Source organism: Scyliorhinus torazame, chromosome 15, assembly GCF_047496885.1.
Source record: "Scyliorhinus torazame isolate Kashiwa2021f chromosome 15, sScyTor2.1, whole genome shotgun sequence".
Classification (NCBI taxonomy): Eukaryota; Metazoa; Chordata; class Chondrichthyes; order Carcharhiniformes; family Scyliorhinidae; genus Scyliorhinus; species Scyliorhinus torazame.
The window spans coordinates 208300157-208319383 of NC_092721.1; the positions used below are offsets into that span (position 1 = coordinate 208300157).

General features: G+C 51.4%; 1 long non-coding RNA gene across 1 annotated transcript; it reads right to left on the bottom strand.

The window, feature by feature from the left end:
* Nucleotides 1–3999: 3999 nt before the first annotated feature.
* Nucleotides 4000–19011, bottom strand: LOC140391474 (uncharacterized). The gene is made up of 2 exons (XR_011935087.1): nt 18911–19011; nt 4000–4452 (listed from the first exon to the last, which is right to left on the bottom strand). It is a non-coding gene; the product is annotated as an uncharacterized lncRNA (long non-coding RNA).
* Between the last annotated feature and the right edge of the window lie 216 nt (nt 19012–19227).

A 19227-nucleotide genomic window follows, 5' to 3' on the forward strand; every position in this document is an offset into this window, starting at 1 on the left:
TCCTCACGCTCTTTCACTGTGTCTCCGCCGCTCTCATCGCGCTCTTTCACTGTGTCTGCACCGCTCTCCTCACGCTCTTTCACTGTGTCCCCGCCGCTCTCCTCGCGCTCTTTCACTGTGTCCCCGCCGCTCTCCTCACGCTCTTTCACTGTGTCTCCGCCGCTCTCCTCGCGCTCTTTCACTGTGTCTGCACCGCTCTCCTCGCGCTCTTTCACTGTGTCCCCGCCGCTCTCCTCGCGCTCTTTCACTGTGTCCCCGCCGCTCTCCTCGCGCTCTTTCACTGTGTCTCTGCCGCTCTCCTCATGCTCTTTCACTGTGTCTCCGCCGCTCTCCTCGCGCTCTTTCAATGTGTCTGCGCCGCTATCCTCGCGCTCTTTCACTGTGTCCCCGCCGCTCTCCTCGCGCTCTTTCACTGTGTCCCCGCCGCACTCCTCGCGCTCTTTCACTGTGTCTCTGCCGCTCTCCTCGCGCTCTTTCACTGTGTCTCTGCCGCTCTCCTCACGCTCTTTCACTGTGTCCCCGCCGCTCTCCTCGCGCTCTTTCACTGTGTCCCCGCCGCTCTCCTCGCGCTCTTTCACTGTGTCCCCGCCGCTCTCCTCACGCTCTTTCACAGTGTCTCCGCCGCTCTCCTCGCGCCCTTTCACTGTGTCACCGCCGCTCTCCTCGCGCTCTTGCACTGTGCCCCTGCCACTCTCCTCGTGCTCTTTCACTTTGTCCCCGCTGCTCTCCTCACGCTCTTTCACTGTGTCTCCGCCGCTCTCCTCGCGCTCTTTCACTGTGTCTGCGCCGCTCTCCTCGCGCTCTTTCACTGTGTCCCCGCCGCTCTCCTCGTGCTCTTTCACTGTGTCTCTGCCGCTCTCCTCACGCTCTTTCACTGTGTCTCCGCCGCTCTCCTCGCGCTCTTTCACTGTGTCCCCGCCGCTCTCCTCGCGCTCTTTGACTGTGTCCCCGCCGCTCTCCTCGCGCTCTTTCACTGTGTCCCGCCGCTCTCCTCGCACTCTTTCACTGTGTCCCGGTGCTCTCCTCCCACTCTTTCACTGTTTCTCCACCGCTCTCCTCGCGCTCTTTTACTCTGTCCCTGCCACTCTCCTCGCGCTCTTTCACTGTGTCTCCGCCGCTCTCCTCGCGCTCTTTCACTGTATCCAAGCCGCTCTCCTCCCGCTCTTTCACTGTGTCCCCGCTGCACTCCTCGCGCATTTTCACTGTGTCCCCGCCACTCTATTCGCGCTCTTTCACTGTGTCTCCGCTGCTCTCCTCGCTCTCTTTCACTGTGTCTCCACCGCTCTCCTCACGCTCTTTCACTGTGTCTCCACCGCTCTCCTCGCGCTCTTTCACTGTGTCTCCACCGCTCTCCTCGCGCTCTTTCACTGTGTCCCCACCGCTCTCCTCGCACTCTTTCACTGTGTCTCCACCGCTCTCCTCGCGCTCTTTTACTCTGTCCCTGCCACTCTCCTCGCGCTCTTTCACTGTGTCCCCGCCGCTCTCCTCGCGCTCTTTCACTGTGACTCCACCGCTCTCCTCGCGCTCTTTTACTCTGTCCCTGCCACTCTCCTCGCGCTCTTTCACTGTCTCCTCGCCTCTCTCCTCGCGCCCTTTCACTGTGTCCCCGCCGCTCTCCTCGCGCTATTTCACTGTGACTCCGCCGCTCTCCTCGCGCAATTTCACTGTGTCCCCGCCGCTCTCCTCGCGCTCTTTCACTGTGTCCCCGCCGCTCTCCTCGCGCTCTTTCACTGTGTCTCTGCCGCTCTCCTCACGCTCTTTCACTGTGTCTCCGCCGCTCTCCTCGCGCTCTTTCACTGTGTCTCTGCCGCTCTCCTCGCGCTCTTTCACTGTGTCCCCGCCGCTCTCCTCACGCTCTTTCACTGTGTCCCCGCCGCTCTCCTCGCGCTCTTTCACTGTGTCCCCGCCGCTCTCCTCGTGCTCTTTCACTGTGTCCCCGCTGCTCTCCTCACGCTCTTTCACTGTGTCTCCGCCGCTCTCCTCGCGCCCTTTCACTGTGTCCCCGCCGCTCTCCTCGCGCTCTTTCACTGTGCCCCCGCCACTCTCCTCGTGCTCTTTCACTTTGTCCCCGCCGCTCTCCTCACGCTCTTTCACTGTGTCTCCGCCGCTCTCCTCGCGCTCTTTCACTGTGTCTGCGCCGCTCTCCTCGCGCTCTTTCACTGTGTCCCCGCCGCTCTCCTCGCGCTCTTTCACTGTGTCTCTGCCGCTCTCCTCACGCTCTTTCACTGTGTCTCCGCCGCTCTCCTCGCGCTCTTTCACTGTGTCTCTGCCGCTCTCCTCGCGCTCTTTCACTGTGTCTCTGCCGCTCTCCTCACGCTCTTTCACTGTGTCACCGCCGCTCTCCTCGCGCTCTTTCACTGTGTCTGCGCCGCTCTCCTCGCGCTCTTTCACTGTGTCCCCGCCGCTCTCCTCGCGCTCTTTCACTGTGTCCCCGCCGCTCTCCTCGCGCTCTTTCACTGTGTCTCTGCCGCTCTCCTCATGCTCTTTCACTGTGTCTCCGCCGCTCTCCTCGCGCTCTTTCACTGTGTCTGCGCCGCTCTCCTCGCGCTCTTTCACTGTGTCCCCGCCGCTCTCCTCGCGCTCTTTCACTGTGTCCCCGCCGCACTCCTCGCGCTCTTTCACTGTGTCTCTGCCGCTCTCCTCGCGCTCTTTCACTGTGTCTCTGCCGCTCTCCTCACGCTCTTTCACTGTATCCCCGCCGCTCTCCTCGCGCTCTTTCACTGTGTCCCCGCCGCTCTCCTCGTGCTCTTTCACTGTGTCCCCGCCGCTCTCCTCACGCTCTTTCACTGTGTCTCCGCTGCTCTCCTCGCGCCCTTTCACTGTGTCCCCGCCGCTCTCCTCGCGCTCTTTCACTGTGCCCCCGCCACTCTCCTCGTGCTCTTTCACTTTGTCCCCGCCGCTCTCCTCACGCTCTTTCACTGTGTCTCCGCCGCTCTCCTCGCGCTCTTTCACTGTGTCTGCGCCGCTCTCCTCGCGCTCTTTCACTGTGTCCCCGCCGCTCTCCTCGTGCTCTTTCACTGTGTCTCTGCCGCTCTCCTCACGCTCTTTCACTGTGTCTCTGCCGCTCTCCTCGCGCTCTTTCACTGTGTCCCCGCCGCTCTCCTCGCGCTCTTTGACTGTGTCCCCGCCGCTCTCCTCGCGCTCTTTCACTGTGTCCCGCCGCTCTCCTCGCACTCTTTCACTGTGTCCCTGTGCTCTCCTCCCACTCTTTCACTGTTGCTCCACCGCTCTCCTCGCGCTCTTTTACTCTGTCCCTGCCACTCTCCTCGCGCTCTTTCACTGTGTCCCGCCGCTCTCCTCGCACTCTTTCACTGTGTCCCGGTGCTCTCCTCCCACTCTTTCACTGTTGCTCCACCGCTCTCGTCGCGCTCTTTTACTCTGTCCCTGCCACTCTCCTCGCGCTCTTTCACTGTGTCTCCGCCGCTCTCCTCGCGCTCTTTCACTGTATCCAAGCCGCTCTCCTCCCGCTCTTTCACTGTGTCCCCGCTGCACTCCTCGCGCTCTTTCACTGTGTCCCCGCCACTCTATTCGCGCTCTTTCACTGTGTCCCCACCGCTCTCCTCGTGCTCTTTCACTGTGTCTCCACCGCTCTCCTCGCGCTCTTTTACTCTGTCCCTGCCACTCTCCTCGCGCTCTTTCACTGTGTCTGCGCCGCTCTCCTCCCGCTCTTTCACTGTATCCAAGCCGCTCTCCTCCCGCTCTTTCACTGTGTCCCCGCTGCACTCCTCGCGCTCTTTCACTGTGTCCCCGCCACTCTATTCGCGCTCTTTCACTGTGTCCCCGCCACTCTCTTCGCGCTCTTTCACTGTGTCCCTGCCACTCTATTCGCGCTCTTTCACTGTGTCCCCGCCACTCTCTTCGCGCTCTTTCACTGTGTCCCCGCCACTCTCCTCGCGCTCTTTCACTATATCCCCGCCGCTCTCCTCGCGCTCTTTCACTGTGTCCCCGCCGCTCTCCTCTCGCTCGTTTATCCTGTGTAAGGATAAGAAGCTCCGGAGCTTTATGAAAAGTTGCATTTATTACCTGGCAGCATTCTGTGAAATGTTAAATTTGTCACGAATATCATGTTCAAAGGCCCCGGATTCACAAAGATTCAGCATGCTGTGAGTTACATTTCCACTGATAAGGCAGCGGATGCAGTTAGAGTTCAGCTTCAGGTCTTTCTCCAACATTTCACAAAGGTGTCCCATTGCTTCCTTGCTGAAGTGCCGTTTCCTGGTGTACATCTCCTCTGATATCGTTTTGGGATGTCCTTTCCCTGTACACTCTCAGGGTGGGTAATTGATTTGCCTCCTCGCCAGGTGGAGGTGATGTCAGAGTCATAATCCCTGCGCATTCGTCAAAGCCAAAAATGAAGTTCAAGGACTTTAAGAAGCCGAGCTCTCAGTGTGAATCCTCAGCGGAGGTGAAGCATGATTACACGTTTAGAATCTGCGCTGGCTTCTGCAATATCTGCCAGAGAGATAGTTCACATTAGTTTATATTCGCCAAATAAGACATTGAACTTTGTTTAAGCATTTGAAGTGATCACTGAGGCTTGTAAGGATCAACATTACATCTTAAACTACATAACTTAAAATACATTGCAAAACCAAATGTACTTTAGCTCTGAATCAGTTGGAAGGACAGGCGTGCTGACGTTAGGGCCCTATCGGAGTCAACACCACCAGTATCAAGGCCATGATCATCCCAAATCAACTCTGGTGGGCCACCCACCTCGGATGTCAGAGACCCAACTGCCAAAGCAAATTATCTTCACCCAGCTCAAGGAAGGGCCCCGAACGAGAGGAGGCCAAAAGAAAGCTCTTCAAACCCTTGGAGGCATAACTCAAGAAATGGAGCACAGACGTCAATGGCTGGGTGACCTTCATTGAGAAGAGGCCTACTTGGAGGAACCTCCTGATTGGAGGATCGCAATTCTTCAGAACACCCGATGGCAAGAGGAGACCCGGAAAAGGAGCCTGAGAAAGGAATCTCCGCGACTGAGCGTCCAAGGACCCATCCCACATTTTGGAAACTTCTGCTAAGTGAGTGATTGAAGCTGTGGTTCTAGCATTGGACCCATCGGCCACGCAAGGACCATTATGAAATCAATCGAGGCTTTATTAAGCAAGACTTGTTCCCCAGCAGCTCAGTTACAGAATGCGGCTGCTGGGAGAACTCAAGCTCTTATACTCCGCCTTCAGGGCGGAGACTGCAGGCGGCAGATCCAACCAGGACCTGGGACCTGTCAGCCAATAGCCTCTCGGTTCACAGGTACCGTACTACCCCTAATACATACTACAAACACATGACCAGCAGCATGTAGTACATTAGGTGGACAATCATACTCATTAACGAGTGATTACTGCATTCTATCCACTATAGTTCCTTTATGGAATGACAGCCTCATGACAAACCGAAGTTTCAACAAATATATATATCTTCCATTCACTTTATTTGCATTTTAAACATATTTATAGATGCCAAACAAATGGCTCCCAAAGTCTCCTGCCTCTGCTCGATGACTCTGGATCCAGATATAAAAGTGCAAATAAAAAGGTGTAAAAATTTACTTAACATTGGAGCAAGTCGAAGTTAGCTCCGTCCCTTTAACTTCCTTCAAGGAGCTCCATTGCAGAGCTTCACTCAGTCTGTCAGAAACAGCACGCTGGAGGCGGCAACGCTGCGGGCGAGCAGGGGTCAAGCCTGTGCATCCGCACTTCTGGTCATCGCACCGCCCATGCGCAGTGGTCCAGCTGCTTAAGAAGCTCAGAAGCACAGAGGGACTGGGAGTCCTTATGTCCTTATTTACGATTCTCTTAAGGTTAACGTGCACGTTCAGTCGGCAGTTCGGAACGCAAATGCAATGTTAGCATTCGTGTCGAGAGGACTAGAATACAAGACCAGGGATGTACTTCTGAGGCTGTATAAGACTCTGGTCAGACCCCATTTGGAGTATTGTGAGCAGTTTTGGGCCCCGTATCTAAGGAAGGATGTGCTGGCCTTGGAAAGGGTCCAGAGGAGGTTCACAAGAATGTTCCCTGGAATGAAGAGCGTGTCGTATGAGGAACGGTTGAGGACTCTGGGTCTGAACACGTTGGAGTTTAGAAGGATGAGGGGGGATCTTATTGAAACTTACAGGATACTGCGAGGCCTGGATAGAGTGGACGTGGAGAGGATGTTTCCACTTGTAGGAAAATCTAGAACCAGAGGACACAATCTCTGACTAAAGGGACGGTCCTTTCAAACAGAGATCAGGAGGAATTTCTTCAGCCAGAGGGTGGTGAATCTGTGGAACTCTTTGCCGCAGAAGGCTGTGGAGGCCAAATCACTGAGTGTCTTTAAGACAGAGTGTAAGGTTTTCGGGCAATTCGGCCCTTTTGGAAAAACTCAGAGACTGTAAACTGACTTTTCAGCCAAGAGAACAGAACCAGTTTTCCCAGCAGGCTTGGCCCGCTGAGCTGAGTAGGGACATAAGTACATAAATATTTACAAACACCCCCCTAGGAGCTACAAGGAAGAAGGAGCCAGACAACAAGATAACATCAAGACACAGACAAAGGGGCACGGGAATACACAGGAGGCTTGCATGCAAGCAGGACAATGGGATGGTCATAGCCCCATGCAAATGTAAATGACCTGGCCTCCACCAGAGCAGAATCCAATTAACACCCCATCAACATAGCGAGGTGAGAATAGCAGCCATCTCCGGAGCAGCTGGAAGACACTGAAATTCTCCACAGAAGAGCCTAACCTCGTTAAACTAGAAATCAGACTGTCTGAGTCCAGCATATTGCGCTGGAAAAGCCCCTAGAAAATCAGCGGTAGAGAAAAACCAAGTTGGAGGCGGACCTGGGGGAGGTACTCCAATCTTGACAGGAGCTACCGGCAGAAACTCACTGGGAGGAGGGGGGCGGAGCCAGCGCCAAATTCAAATCGCGCAGGTCTGAAAAAAACCAAGTTGGAGGCGGACCTGGGGGAGGTACTCCAAGCTTGACAGAAGCTGCCGGCAGAAACTCACTGAAAGAAGGGGGCGGAGCCAGCGCCAAATTCAAATCGCGCAGGTCTGCCTAGCTGGAAGAAGCGGACCTGCAAGGAATACCCGGAAACATACAGCTCTGACCGGCTCAAAGGGGGCGGGACCAGCGGGAACTTTAAAACTTACCTTTTTCAATGCAAAAGGGGCTGGCCGATCACAGAACAAAGCCAGGTAAAGCAATATAAAAGGGGCTGTGTTTTCAATTGGGGGGCTCTTCGTTCTTGGCTCGACCTCTGCACCCCTGACTTGACCTCTGCAGCCTGTGACCGTAAGTACTCTGCAGCAGCTTGCGAAACTCCCTTGACTTTAATAGTGGTTGAGGCTTTGGGGAAGGGAACTTGTTTTGTGCCTTGTGATATTGCTAAAACCTGTGTAATCATAAGAATTTTCGTTGTGTCCGCTATATTACTTTTGAATAGACTTAGTGTGTATTAGAGCATAAGATTTTATTGTGTTTCTTCTGTTGATGATTTTGACCTGGGTTTTACAATAAACCTTGATTTGATGATAATTGGAGTCGTTTAAATTCTTCAATCCTTCACCAGCGATCTCTGACCAAGTCATTGTTAAAATACTCCTCACCTTAATTCCGGGTTCAAGAATCGAGGGTCATCTTGAGCGATTCACTCAGGACAGACTGCTGGTTAGGAAATAAACAGCAGTGTCCTATTCTCTCTCTTGGGAAGGCTACTCTAGTGGAGTAGGAACCGGGTGGGTGTTGCCCCACCGGCAAGAGAGAGAATCACCTGGGTATTGGTAGGGGTCTGGAGATCTGTGTGATATAAGTCTCAGGCTGTCGGTTAGGAATAAACGGCAGGCTTGAATCAGTGCTCTCTTCAGTGGAAGTGTCCCAGTGCGACATCCCCTGGCCTCTGAAGTTTCAGTGCCAGCTGGAGAGAGACACACACAGACATCCAAACCCCAGATATCGGCCCAGTAGTGGAGTAGCGGAGATGGCACCCTCTACAAGAGATAGATAGGTTCTTGATGAATAAGGGGATCAGGGGTTATGGGAGAAAGCAGGAGAATGGGGATGAGAAAATATCAGCCATGATTGAATGGCGGAGCAGACTCGATGGGCCGAGTGGCCTAATTCTGTACCTATGGTCTTATGGTCTTAAGTCGGGGTCCTGAACGGAAATGAAGGACCCCGACATTTGATGGAGTTATTCAACAACTTCAGGAGGCGGGTTTGGTGGTAAACCTACCCATAAGTGAATTTGGAAGAAACCAAGTTATGCTCCTTGGCCATACAATTGGACAGGGTCGAATGGTCCCACAGGATGTCAAAACGAAGGTTATTGGGGAGTTTCCAATACCCTCGACACAAAAGGAAATAATGCAATTTCTTGGCATGAGTGGATTTTACCGAAAGTTTGTGCCGCATTTTATCAGCGTGGTCGCTCCACTGACGGACTTGCTGAAGAAGTGTAGCGAATTTCAGTGGACAGCGGAGTGTCAACAAGCATTTGACTGCCTGAAGGCTGTGTTAACCACTGCTCCTGTGCTGGCCATCCCAGATTACACAGAAGCATTCAAAGTAGCCGTCGATGCGAGTGATGTGGGCTTAGGTGCTCTGCTCTTGCTAGAAGACGACGAAGGAATCGAGCGACCTAATGGATATTTTTCCAAGAAATTGAGTGATCACCAGAGGAAGTATTGAACGATTGAGAAGGAGACTTTGAGCTTGGTGCTGGCTTTGCAACATTTCCATATTTATGTGTCCAACAATTCGGCTGAAACAATTATATATACTGATCACAATCCATTGCCGTTTTGGAGCGATTCAGGAATAACAATGCGAGGCTGTTTCGATGGAGTTTATTGTTACAGCCATTTCATTTCAAAATAATACATGTTATAGATTATCATAGAATTTACAGTGCAGAAGGAGGCCATTCGGCCCATCGAGTCTGCACCGGCTCTTGGAAAGAGCACCCTACCCAAGGTCAACACCTCCACCCATCCCCATAACCCAGCAACCCCACCCAACACTAAGGGCATATTTGGACACTAAGGGTAATTTATCATGGCCAGTCCACCTAACCTGCACATCTTTGGACTGTGGGAGGAAACCGGAGCACCCGGAGGAAACCCACGCAGACACGGGGAGGATGTGCAGACTCCGCACAGACAGTGACCCAAGCCGGAATCGAACCTGGGACCCTGGAGCTGTGAAGCAATTGTGCTATCCACAATGCTGCCGTGCTACCAACTCCACACGGACGTGGCAGGACGAGAAAATGTGATAGCCGATGCTTTGTCACGAATGTGATGAAGAGAAGCAGGTTCGATGGAGGAAGAAGAAGTAAAATGGACTGTATTATTATCAGTGATTGCCTGTTTTTTAAAAAAGTGTATATTTATTGTCAATTTTTCTTAAAGGAAAGTGAAAAGGTGAAAAATGAAACCATCTTTGAAGTTGATGGTTTATTTTCTTTCCTTGGGGAGAGGTGTCATGGGAGTGCCCCTTTGAGAAAGGTTTTGTCTTATCAAATGGCTTCAGTGATGTCATTGTGTGGGTGGAACTGGGCTTTGGCGCTGGGTTTTACTTTCGGTTTGGTTTGGGCGGCTCTGTGCCTCTGAGTTTCACTTTGGTTTTTGAGTTTTTCTGCTTTCACTTTCACATTTGGAAGCTGGGTTCAGACAGAGAAGTCTTGTGTGTCTCTCTCTCTGAATGTTAAAAGGTGTCTCCAGATCACTTGATAATTTAAAAGTGATAACTGTGTTCTGGAATGAATTCAAACCTACTGTTTTGGTCAAAGGGTTTTCTGGTTAATGGATGTTGTTATTAAAATTGAAACAGCTAAGGGGAATTCATTCAGGGTTATATATCAAGTACTGTAGCTGTGTGGGGTATTGATGTTTGTAGGTGATAAAAATGCTTACTGTGTGTGTTTATAAAATGTTAACTGATTTGTAGAATAAACTTTGTTTTTGATTAAAAGTGCTTAAGGCCTCTGTTGACTAACACCTGACAGTCAGGCCCTTGTACTCCTCATAACCAAAATCTATAAACAGTTATAGGTCAGATGAACTCCATGATATACTTTGGGGTTTTCTAATCCCTGGCCCATAGCAATCTGAGGAGTTGTGAATGGTGCTGAGCATTGTGCAGTCATCCACAAACATCTCCACGTCTGACCTTCTGATGGAAGGGAGGTCATTAATGAAGCAGCTGAAGATGGTTGGGCCGAGGACACGACCCTGAGGAACTCCTGCAGTGATGTCCTGCAGCTGAGATGATTGACCTCCAACCACCACAACCATCTTCCTTTGTGCCATCTTTTGTTCATAATTGGCGGCACGGTGGCACAGTGGTTAGCACTGCTGCCTCACAGCAGCAGGGACCCGGGTTCAATGCTAACCTTGGGTGACCGTCTGTGTGGAGTTGGTTTCCTCCCACAGTCCCAAGATGTGCAGGTTAGGTGGGGATATTTATCTGTGAAGAAACATGATTCAAATCGATTAACTGCTGGTATTGTCACTTTGCTATTTGCGGGATCTTGCTGTTTACTAGTTGGATGCCCTGTTCCTGACATTCGACCACTGATTACAGACACCTATTGTGTTGGTGTGAATGTGCTTACCCGCTTGCCGAGGGAGTGTAAGAGGCTGGAGAATGGCTCCTCAGACATGCGTGTATGGAAATCGGTGTTTGCTGAGCTTTGACTATGAAACAGATTGCTTTGCCCACACTGAGCTCCTGTTAATGAAGTGGAGATCAATTTCCACTACTCTCCGGCATACATTCAGTGTTGCTCTCAAACTGATCCATGTCAGGCTGCAGGCCCTGTCCCCTGGGAGGAGAATTCAGTGCACAAGAGCTTTTGGACTCTCTAACTTGCTCATTAGAATTCTCTGTGAATGGTCCTTGCTTATTTTAAATTAGCTCCGGAATGTTCCGAGTTGACTCACTGACAGCCGTTCTTGTACATTTCGTGTCCTCGGCCCCAGTGAGTGATGGATGAAGAACGGGTCTAGGTTATGCTGCCCCCTCAGGGACTGGGTGATTCACTGATCTTGAACTCGGGAGTGCTACAGCTTCAGACAGGGGCACGTTCTCTGTCAGCTCCACCATTCCCCCACCCCTCATCTCTCACTTCCTGTGAACCTCACTCTCTGCTGTTCCTACCCCAACTCATTCACCCAAACCCCTCGATTAATTCACTTTGCCCCAACAGTGCCACAATTTAAAAATCCTCATCTTCCTTTTCAAATCCCTCCATGGCCTCACTCCTCCCTTTCTCTGTAGTCCTCCATCCTCCATCCCCACACCCCTCCCAGGTCTCTGTCCTAATGCTGGCCTCGTGAACATCCCTGATGTTAATCATAACATTGGCGGCAGTGCCTCCAGCTGACTGGCCCCCAAGCTCTGGTGTCCCTCCCCTTCCCCCCCCCTCCCCCCCCAAACCTCTGCACCTCTCTGTCTCCTTTAAGCTCCTATAAGCTGCAAAGCTTTGGTCATCCAGAAGGCATTTGATAAAGTGCCACATGAAAGGCTTCTTCATAAAATAAAATGCTGAATGTCTGGGGGGGGGGGGGGGGGGGGGGCTGGGGTGACATATTAGCATGGATCGAAGACTGATTGTCTAACAGGAGACAGAGAGTAGGCATAAATGGGTAATTTTTCTGGTTGGCAGGGTGTGCCACAGGGATCAGTGTTGTGACCTCAACTGTTTACAATTCATATCAATGATTTGGACGAAGGGACCCAATGTTGGCAAATTTGCTGATGACACAGAGATAGGTGGGAAAGTAAGTTAGGGGCTGGTTTAGCCCAGTGGGCAAAACAGTTGACTTGTAATGCAGAACAAGGACAGCAGCGCGGGTTCAATTCCTGTACCAGCCTCCCCGAACAGGCACCGGAATGTGGCGACTAGGGGCTTTTCACAGTAACTTCACTGAAGCCTACTTGTGACAATAAGTGATTATTAATTATTATTAAGTTGTGAAGAGGACACAAGGAGGCTACAACGGGATTTCGATAGGTCAGGTGAATGGACAAAGCTGTGCCCGATGGAGTGCGATATGGGAAAATGTCAACTTGGCCATTTTGGAGGAAGAACAAAAAAGCAGCAAGTTACCCAAATGGAGAGAGATTGCAGAAAGTCTGAGGTACAGAGGGACCTGGGTGTCCCGGTACAGGTATCACAATAAGTATGTATTAAGGTACAGCAAGTGATTAGGAATGTTATTGTCTATTGCAGGGGAATGGGAAGTGAAAGTAGGAATGTTTTGCTGCAGGCATACAGATTGATGAACCCACATTCCGAGGACAGTGTACAGTTTGGTCTCCTCACTTCGGGAAGGATATAAATGCGTTAGAAGCAGTTCAGAGAGGTTCACTCGTCTGATACCTGGGATGGGGTGGGGGTGGGGGTAGTTACCTTCTGATGAAAGGTTGGACAGGCTAGGCCTGTATCCTTTGACAAATGAGAGGTGACCGTAATGAAACCTGTGAGATCCTGAGGGGAATTGACACGGTGGAGGCTGAGTCGATGTTTCCCCTGTGGGAGAGACTAGAACGAGGGGACAGATTAAAAATGAGGGGCCTCCCTTTCTAAGCCAGGGGTGAGAATGATTTATTTCTGAGGGTAGCGAGTCTGTGGTTCACTCCTTCCTTCCTGGAGAGTGGCGGAGGCAAGGTCACTGAATATGTTTAAGACAGGGGAAGGTAGATTCTTGAATAATGACGGGGTGAAAGGTTATGGGGGGCGGGCAGGAATGTGGGGTTGAGGTTACAGTCAGAACAGGCATGGAGGGGCTGAGTGGCTCCTCCTGTTCCTGATTCCTTATGTTATCTCCTTAATTGTCTCGGTTTCAAAGTCTGTTTGATAACGCACCCTAAAGCACCTTGTGGGGGGTGGGGGGGGGGGGGGGCGGTTATTGCACTACAGGTGCTATACAAATGCAAGTATTGTTATTGATGGTGGGAGGGGTACGAGTGGATTGATTTCACCCTCTGGGACCCGGAGTAAACCTGGCGAGGTGGAACACAGTTACAGAAACATAGAAAATAGGAGCACGAGGAGGCCATTCGGCCCTTCGAGCCCGCTCCGTCATTTATTATGATCATGGCTGAACATCCAACTCAATAGCCTAATCCCACTTTCTCCCATTTCCTTTGAACCCCTTCACCCTGAATGCTCTATCTAACTGCTTCTTGTAAACATGCAATGTTTTGGCCTCAACTACTTCCTGTGGTAATGAATTCCACAGACTCACCGCTCTCTGGGTGAAGAAATTTCTCCTCATCTCTGTCCAAAATGGTCTCCCCCGTATCCTCACACTGTGCCCCCTGGTTCTGGACACACCCACCATCGGGAACATCCTTCCTGCATCCACCCTGTCCAGTCCCCCCCCACCATCGGGAACATCCTTCCTGCATCGACCCTGTCCAGTCCCCCCCCACCATCGGGAACATCCTTCCTGCATCGACCCTGTCCAGTCCCCCCCACCATCGGGAACATCCTTCCTGCATCCACCCTCTTCAGTCCTGCTAGAGTTTTATAGGTTTCTGAGATTTCACCTCACTGTTCTGAACTCCAGCGAATACAATCCTAACCGATTCAATCTCTCCTCGTACGTCAGTCCCGTCATCCCAGGAATCAGTCTGGTAGACCTTCGCTGCACTCCCTCTAGGGCAAGATCATCCTTCCTCAGAGAAGGGAGACCAAAACTGCACATAATACTCCAGGTGTGACCTTACCAAGGCCCTGTATAATTGCAGCAACACATCCCTGCTTCTATACTCGAAACCTCTCGCTATGACAGCCAACATACCATTTACCTTCTTTACCGCCTGCTGTACCTGCATGTTTACCTTCAGTGACTGGTGTATGAGGACACCCAGGCCTCGTTGCACACTCCCCGCTCCTAATTCATGGCCATTCAGATTCTAGTCTGCCTTCTTGTTTTTGCTACCAAAGTGGATAACTTTGCATTTATCCAAATTATGCTGCATTTTCCCACTCACACAACTTGTCCAAATCACACTGAAGGATCTCTGCATCCTCCTCACAGCTCACCCTCCCACAGCAGCTGGCAAAATGGCTGCTGTGTGGGGAGCACACATAGTTATACACCGCCTACTGGGCGGAGCCAGCAGGCAGGGACTACCCCCGTACCTGTAGTACAGGGCCTCACCACACATCTCCTAATATATACAACAGTGGTGATTACCACAACTTTATCGATAAAATTGTGTGTGCGTGAGAGAGAGAGTGTGTGTGTGTCTGAGCGAGTGAGTGGCTATGTGAGTGAGAGTGAGGGAGTGTGTGTGTGTCTGAGCGAGTGAGTGGCTATGTGAGTGAGAGTGAGGGAGTGTGTGTGTGTCTGAGCGAGTGAGTGGCTATGTGAGTGAGAGTGAGGGAGTGTGTGTGTGTCTGAGCGAGTGAGTGGCTATGTGAGTGAGAGCGAGGGAGTGTGTGTGTGTCTGAGCGAGTGAGTGGCTATGTGAGTGAGAGCGAGGGAGTGTGTGTGTGTCTGAGCGAGTGAGTGGCTATGTGAGTGAGAGTGAGGGAGTGTGTGTGTGTCTGAGCGAGTGAGTGGCTATGTGAGTGAGAGTGAGGGAGTGTGTGTGTGTCTGAGCGAGTGAGTGGCTATGTGAGTGAGAGTGAGGGAGTGTGTGTGTGTCTGAGCGAGTGAGTGGCTATGTGAGTGAGAGTGAGGGAGTGTGTCTAATCTCTCTAACCAATGTTAATTGACTTGGCAGCAATTACACAAAGCCTGCTGCTTGCTATTAATTTGACAACATTATTACAGTGTTTAACCATCAAGGAGAAAGACAGCGGATAGTCGGAGACAATACTCTAATGATAATCTCAGGGCCGGCTTATCTTTCAGTGTCCTGACCTGAAATTAAATCTCCTTGTTGGAATCACCAGTTTCGAAGTGTCACTCATTGAGATGGGCAGCAGTCCTCTGTTTAGTTACAGTTTCAGAGGAGCTTGTTTGCAGTCTCTCAGCCTCTGTCTGAATGTGCTGTTCTTCAGCTGTTGGTTGATAACTTCCTATTGGGCCAAAGGCAGGTTTATGGAGTTCGGTCTTAGATCAGCCATGATCTTATTAAATGGCAGTACAGGCTCGAGGGGCTGAATGGCCTACTCCTCTTCTTATGTTCCTGTCTCTCACTTTCTCCCTCTGTCTCTATTCTTTTCTCTCTGTCTCCAAGGTTCATTAAGAAGGAGCAGGAAGTTGGTGCAGGAGTCCCCAGAGTGCGTCTCACTCTCCAACCAGTATCAGCTCGGAGGACGTCACAATGGACCCAAAACGTTAACCCTGCTCCTCTCTCCTCAGAGACCCGCTGGGTTTATGCAGCAGGTCCTGTTATTGTTTCAGTTTTGAATACTGGTCAGAGCGATGGAACCACAGCTGGCTCAGCTCTCTGGTGGCTGGGGGTTGAGGGCTGCCGAAGGTTATTGGAACTGCGACAGTGCCGGGAGATTGGATGGTTAGGGGAAGGACTGGCGTTTGTGTGGCCATGGGTTTGTCTCCAGGATGGTGTGTTACCTCCTTGGTGCCAGGGTGAAGAATGTCATTGAGCAGCTGCAAAGAGGGGAGGGTGAGCAGCCAGCATTACAGTGCGTATCGGTACCAACAACACCGGTGGACCAGGGACGTGGTCCTGCAGGCAGAGTGTAGGAAGCTAGCAAGGAAACTAGCAGGCAGCATTTCCAAGGTAGTAATCTGTGTTACTCCCGGTCCAGTGCACAAGTGAGTATAAATAGAGAAGGAGGATGGAGCAGACAAATGTATGGCTGTAGCAATGGCGCAGGGGGGAGGACATTCGATTCCTCGGACATTGGGACCAGCTTCTGGGGAGCGGGAACCTCCACTGGCAGGTCTGTCTGTCTGTCTGTCTGTCTGTCTGTCTGTCTGTCTGTCTGTCTGTCTGTCTGTCTGTCTGTCTGTCTGTCTGTCTGTCTGTCTGTCTCCTCCTGTCTCTTGTAGCTTGCAGAGTATTTCTTAAATAGTGTTGGTATCCAAAGTTACTGGGGGTCCTTGTGCACGAGTCAGTGGAAGCTAACATGCAGCTCCAGCGAGCAATGTGTGTGGCTAGTTCTGCCAGCGAGGATTGGAGAGGGAGTGAGCTAACCCCTTGAGTAGATTATTGTATCTTGTTAAATAAATCTCGGATTGCCGGTGGTGGTGTGTGAGGAGAGGTCTCTCACGAGGCGCCTCCCACCAGGATCCTCGTTTTAAAGTCCTTTTCGCCCAGATGTTCGGGGGAACTTTCACAGATAAATGTTTTTGGTCGAGTGTACAGCTTACCGTGCCGTTCCAATGCTGGAAAATGGCAGTAAACAACCCACAGAATTTGATTTGATTTATTATTGTCACATGTATTAGTTACAGTGAGAAGTATTGTTTCTTGCCTGCTGTACAGACAATGCACACCGTACACAGGGAAGGAAGGAGAGACTGCAGAATATAATGTTAGTTATAGCAAGGTGTAGAGAAAAGATCAACTTCATACGAGGTAGGTCCATTCAAAAGTCTGATGGCCGTCGGGAAGAAGCTGTTCTTGAGTCGGTCGGTACGTGACCTCAAACTTTGGTATCTTTTTCCTGATGGAAGGAGGTGGAAGAGAGTATGTCCGGGGTGCGTGGGGTCCTGAATTATGCTGGCTGCCTTTCCGAGGCAGCGGGAATTGTAGACAGAGTCGATGGATGGGAGGCTGGTTTGCGGATGGATTGGGCTACATTCATGACCTTTTGTAGTTTCCTGCGGTCTTGGGCAGAGCAGGCTCCATACCAAGCTGTGATACAACCAGAAAGAATGCTGTCTATGGTGCATCTGTAGAAGTTGGTGAGTGTCGTAGCTGACATGCCAAATTTCCTTAGTCTTCTGAGAAAGTAGAGTCGTTGGTGGGCTTTCTTAACTATAGTGTCAGCATGGGGGGACCAGGACAGGCTGTTGGTGATCTGGACACCCACAAACTTGAAGCTCTCGACCCTTTCTACTTCGTTCCCATTGATGTAGACAGGGGCACGTTCTCCACTACGCTTCCTGAAGTCAATGACAATCTCCTTCGTTTTGTTGATATTGAGGGAGAGATTATTGTCATCACACCAGTTCACCAGATTCTCTATCTCATTCCTGTACTCTGTCTCGTCATTGTTTGAAATCCGATCCACTACGGTGGTGTCATCAGCAAATTTGATAATCGAGTTGGAGGGGAATTTGGCCACACAGTCAGAGGTGTATAAGGAGTATAGTAGGGGGCTGAGGACACAGCCTTGTGGGGCACCGGTGTTGAGGATGATCGTGGAAAAGGTGTTGTTGTCTATCTTTACTGATTGTGTCCTGTGGGTTAGAAAGTTCAGGATCCAGTCGCAGAGGGAGGAGCCGAGGCCAAGGCCACGGAGTTTGGAGATGAGTTTTGTAGGAATGATGGTGTTGAAGGCTGAGCTGTAGTCGATAAATAGGAGTCTGACATAGGTGTCTTTGTTATCTAGGTGTTCCAGGGTAGAGTGCAGGGCCATGGAGATGGCGTCTGCTGTGGACCTGCAGAGGATAATCCGTTGGCCGATTTGGAGGCATCGCACTGTTTCTCTGTGGAGAAAATGGCGGAGGCTGCCAGGTGAGGGTGGCCTCCCCGACGACAGCAGAGATCCTCCCTGGTGTGCTGACGAAAGAATGTGAAGTCCACTTTGACAGACAGTGGAAATTGATGTCAGAGAACTTGCGAAGGTCGATCGAGGAGGCCCACGGCTCCATCGGGTTAAGACTGGAAAGGTCTGCCGAGCTGGTGAAGAAACATGGTGAGGTGCTCGAGGGTGTGGAGAAAGCACGACCGCGGCACGGCGAGCAGCTTGCGCCACTCAGGCTGAGATGGCCGTGGTGACCGACGAGGACAAGAGGTTGAAGGCCAAAGTCGATGACCTCGAGAATCGTTCGAGGAGGCGGAACCTCAGCGCTGTGGGGTTCCCGGAGGAGATGGAGGACCGGATCCTACTGTATATCTTTCGCAGATGTTTGGGGAATGATGGTCAGTGCGGTCCCATGTCTCCTCCGAATTTAGACAGGGCCCATCGGCCCCTTCGTCAGAAACCCCGGCTGAACGAACCGCAATGTCATTGTCCGCTTTCCAGGAGAAGGTGCGGGTCCGGAAGTGGGCGAAGGAACATCGAGGTTGGAGGTGGGAGGGCAGTCTTGTTTGGATCTACCAGGATGTAGGAGCTGAGCTGGAGAGGAAGCGGGCAGCCTTTAACAAGGAGGGAGTTTTGGTTCGTGGCGGTGAATCCGGCGAGGAGCCAGCCACCGACCAGTCAAAGAACTTTCACTTTGGGGACAGCACGGTGGCACAAGTGGTTAGCACGGATGCCTCACGGCGCCGAGGTCCCAGGTTCGATCCCGGCTCCGGGTCACTGTCCGTGTGGAGTTTGCACATTCTCCCCGTGTCTGCGTGGGTGGGAGGCGCACAATTCGGTTGGTCACCTGCAACGTTAGGGGGCCGGGTGGCCCGGTAAAAATGTTGAGAGTTTTTGCTCACCTAAAGAATCTAAATGCTGATGTGGTGTTTTTGCAGGAGACTCACTTGTGGGTCAGAGATCAAACCAGAGAGTGGGTGGGCTGGGGGAGCAAAGTGTTTCACTCGGGCTTCGATGGAAGGACTCGGGCTTCGATGGTTACAGTTAATAAACAATTTCTTTTTCAGTCCCCATGGACCCTGGCAAATCGCAACGGCAGATTTGTGATGGTCAGTGGGTCTTTGGCAGGTACGTTTGGGACGATGGAGCATTTGTTAGGAGATTGTTGGCTCCTGATCTGGACACACACTAACTGGTTTTTGGAGGGAACTTCAACGGTGCACTGGATCCTAAGCTGGATTGATCCAGGCCTCACCCCAAGTATCCCACAGGCCTTAACCACCTTATCTACCTGTCCTGGTGTCTTCGGCAATCTTTGGACATACACAGAAAGATCTGTCGGGTCCTCTGTACTTCTCAGCGTCCTAACACCCATTGTCGATTCCCTTGCCTTGTAAGTGTTAGGAAAGAATAAATATTCCCTTGTACTCCAGTTGGAATTGGAGTTTTACTTATTAATAGACTGCCCTTATTGTTTAACAGACTGCACCAATATATAAAGGGGAAGTTTTGTTCTTGGAGAAGTGATTACTGAAGACAATAAACTTGAAGTCGAGGAAGACCCGCTTCCTCGTTCTTATTCTCGAATTACCGCCTGAGACTAACAAT